The sequence below is a fragment of the Saccopteryx bilineata genome, chromosome 2 (assembly GCF_036850765.1).
Source record: "Saccopteryx bilineata isolate mSacBil1 chromosome 2, mSacBil1_pri_phased_curated, whole genome shotgun sequence".
In the NCBI taxonomy this organism is placed as follows: Eukaryota; Metazoa; Chordata; class Mammalia; order Chiroptera; family Emballonuridae; genus Saccopteryx; species Saccopteryx bilineata.
The window spans coordinates 161,845,700-161,849,772 of record NC_089491.1 but is presented as its reverse complement, the minus strand read 5'-3'; the positions used below and the strand labels follow the sequence as shown (position 1 = coordinate 161,849,772).

The following is a 4,073-nucleotide window of genomic DNA, read 5'->3' as shown; positions in this document are numbered from 1 at the left end:
GTTGCAGTTTTGCTTACTCCCTTGCCCTTACTGTGAATTACCAGATTTTCCTTTGTTTATTAGCCCTTTCACTTTTGTTTATTTGCTCGCCTGTAATTGCAAGCCTCCAATAAATGGTTATGGTCCAACACTTTTGGGCTCCACGTTTCTCTACGGGCTGCCTGAATCCAATGTGAACCTGCCTGGCCTTGGCCACAGGCATGACAGCTACCTAGACAGGACACCAATGAAGACATTTTGTTGTCCTAAATTTTCAACATTCTCTGAAATTGTATCAGCACATCAAGGTAAGACTTTTCATTAGCAAATAGATCTGTTACTCTGGCCATTGTCAGGAAAAATAAATGTTACCAGTTTTTCAACTTTCAAGAGTATCAAATTCCATAGAATGGTGAACAAGGCAGTGACGTGTGGCTACTGAATCTAATATTTAAAGTCTCTGGGAGGACCGTCTTCGGGCGCCCAGCATCCCGGTCGCTCAACCGCCTGGCCCGGAAGCGGCGGGACCAGAGCGACTGGGTGAACGGCGGTGCGCCGCCTCCCCCCTGGTCGGAGCGGTAGTTGGGCCCGGCTGCCGTGGAGCGTACGCTCGGAGATGGCGGAGCCGCTGCGCCGCGGCGTGCGGCCCCGAAAGCAGGGAAGCCGGGCAGCTCCGGGACTCGGGGACGCCGCCCTCTCTGCCGGGTATGAAGCCAAAATGCAGTGGTTCAGAGAACGGCCTGTGGGGCTTGACAGGCCTGACTTAGAATCCCAGTCCTTCTCTGACTGAGCTGTGGGATCCTGGGGCTGGTGTGAGCATTACAGAGATGGAAAGCTCTTAGAAGAATGTCTGGCAAAGAGAGTTTTTTTCTGGGAAAACAAATCATCCAGTGAGCAGAAGATAGGAAGGGCAAAGTTTGTGGGCTTTGCTGACCTCTGATGTGAGGAGCTCAAGCAGGACTAAGAGTGGAGCCTGGCTAGATTTGCATCCTGAAGCTATGGGCCAGGGGGCCATGGTGACCTGACACCAGTGGACTCTGTCCGGTTGTCCCAGTTTGCCCCTTCTACTTCCCCTACCCTACCCTATACTAAGGGAACTTGTCTCACCTCCTCAGGGAACTGACCCTGAAGTAGTTTCTTTCACCTATTTTCCTATTCTTCCACCCTCCCAAGAGAGCCCTAGCCTCTAGAACTCTTTCCTCCCATCCCTTGAAGTAGTCCCCATCCCTGTCTCCCTGCCCCCCTGCCCCCCTGCCATGTTCAAGCTGTGGAAGGTGGTATGCTGAAACTGCATCGCCTCATACTGCTGCTGATTGCTTTCAATCTGGGCTCCATGGGCTTCCTGGCTTACTACCTATCTACCAGTCCCAAGGCCAAGGAATCCTTGCCTTTGCCCTTGGGAGACTGCAGCAGTGGTGGGGCAGCTGGCCCTGGCCCTGGCCCTAGCCCTGTACAGCCTCCAATCCCACCTCGGCCTCCCAGGCCTCCAGAGACAGCTCAAACTGAACCTGTGGTCCTTGTGTTTGTGGAGAGTGCATACTCACAGCTGGGGCAGGAGATTGTTGCCATCTCGGAGTCTAGTCGTTTTCATTATAGCACTGAGCTGGCACCTGGCCAAGGGGACATGCCCACACTGATTGATCATACCCGTGGCTGCTATGTCTTGGTCATTTATGAGAACTTGCTCAAGTATGTCAACCTGGATGCCTGGAGTCGGGAACTGTTAGACCGGTACTAGAATATGGTGTGGGCATCATTGGCTTTTTCCGAGCTCATGAGCATAGCCTACTGAGTGCCCAGCTTAAAGGCTTTCCCCTTTTTCTGTACTCCAACTTGGGGCTCCAGGACTACCAAGTGAATCCTTCTGCCCCACTACTGCATCTCACACGCCCTAGCCACCTGGAGTCTGGGCCATTGCCCAGTGATGACTGGACCATCTTCCAATCCAATCATAGCACATATGAACCAGTGCTTCTTGCTAGCCTTCAGACAGCTGAGCCCTCTGTTCCAGGACCAGTACCTCGCCAGGCGCGGCTTCCCACTGTGGTACAGGACTTGGGGCTTCATGATGGCATCCAGCAGGTCCTCTTTGGCCATGGCCTTTCCTTCTGGCTCCACAAACTTTGATGCTGTTGCATACCTCACTGGCAAGCGCCTTTGCCTGGACCTTGACCGCTACACCTTGGTAGACATTGATGATATCTTTGTGGGCAAGGAAGGTACCCACATGAAGGTGGCTGATGCTGTGGCTCTGTTGAGCACCTAGAACAAACTCAGGACCTTAGTCCCCAACTTCACCTTCAACTTGGGCTTCTCGGGCAAGTTCTATCATACTGGGACAGAGGAGGAGGATGCAGGGGACGACATGCTGCTGAAGCACCACAGAGAATTCTGGTGGTTCCTGCACATGTGGAGCCACATGCAGCCACCTGTTTCACAACCACTCCCTGCTGGCTGACCAGATGAGGCTCAACAAACAGTTTGCTTTGGAGCATGCGATTCCCACGGATCTGGGGTATGCTGTGGCTCCCCACCACTCGGGCGTGTACCCCATCCACACGCAGCTCTGTGAGGCCTGGAAATCTGTGTGGGGCATCCAGGTGACCAGCACTGAGGAGTATCCCCATCTCTGCCCTGCCCACTATCGCTGTGGCTTCATTCACAATGGCATTCACGGCAGACATGTGGCCTCTTCACTCACACGATCTTCTATAATGAGTATCCTGGAGGCTATCATGAACTAGACCGGAGCATCCGAGGTGGAGAGCTCTTTCTGCTTAATCCGATCAGCATATTTATGACCCATCTGTCCAATTATGGAAATGATTAACTGGGCCTATACACCTTTGAAAGCCTGGTGCGCTTCCTCCAGTGCTGGACACGGCTGCGCTTACAGACCCTTCCTCCTGTTCCTCTTGCACGGAAGTACTTTGAACTCTTCCCTCAAGAGCGAAGCCCCCTTTGGCAGAATCCCTGTGATGACAAGAGGCACAAAGATATCTGGTCCAAGGAGAAAACCTGTGATCGGCTCCCCAAGTTCCTCATTGTGGGACCCCAGAAGACAGGGACCACAGCTATTCACTTCTTCCTGAGCCTGCACCCAGCTGTGACCAGCAGCTTCCTTAGCCCCAGCACCTTTGAGGAGATTCAGTTCTTCAATGGCCCTAATTACCACAAGGGCATTGACTGGTACATGGACTTCTTTCCTATCCCTTCCAATGCGAGCACTGACTTTGTTTGAAAAAAGTGCTACCTACTTTGACTCAGAAGTTGTACTGTGGCAAGGGGCTGCCCTCCTACCACGAGCCAAGATCATCACTGTGCTCACCAACCCTGCTGACAGGGCCTACTCCTGGTACCAGCACCAGCGAGCACACGGAGACCCAGCTGCTCTGAACCATACCTTCTACCAGGTGATTTCAACCTCCTCCCAGGCCCCTCTGGCACTTCGGTCCTTGCAAAACCGCTGCCTTGTCTCTGGTTACTATTCCACCCATCTGCAACGCTGGCTGACTTACTACCCCTCAGAATAATAGGTGCTGGTTATGGATGGGGAAGAGCTGTGAACCAACCCAGCTGCTTCAATGGACAGCATCCAGAAGTTTCTGGGTATCACACCCTTTCTGAACTACACACAGACCCTCAGGTTTGATGAAGGTAAGGGATTCTGGTGCCAGGGACTTGGAGGTAGTAAGACTCGCTGTCTAGGCAAAAGCAAAGGTCAGAGGTACCCAGATATGTACACTGAGTCCCGCCTTTTCCTTACGGATTTTTTCCGGAACCACAGTTTGGAGCTGTCAAAGCTCCTGAGCCGGCTTGGACAGCCAGTGCCCTTATGGCTTTGGGAAGAACTGCAGCATTCCAGTCTGAGCTGATGTCCCATCCTTCATACCAGCAAAAAGCCCTGTTTCCCTAAGGGGCAAGCCCAGAACATGGTCCACAAGGGGGATTTGAGTGCCTTGGCCGCTCCCCCTTCTACCTCAGTGGCCCCCAGGCCTGGGATAGCTAAGAAGGGAAGGGCATCCCTTGATACCCCACATTATGGTACTACTCACCTTTGACCCCATGGTCTTGGACAGTGGGGTGGAGTTAGA

General features: G+C 53.0%; 1 pseudogene; it reads left to right on the top strand.

Moving 5' to 3' along the window:
- The first annotated feature begins 566 nt into the window (after window positions 1-566).
- Window positions 567-3,746, top strand: LOC136324851 (bifunctional heparan sulfate N-deacetylase/N-sulfotransferase 2-like; annotated as a pseudogene).
- Window positions 3,747-4,073: the final 327 nt, after the last annotated feature.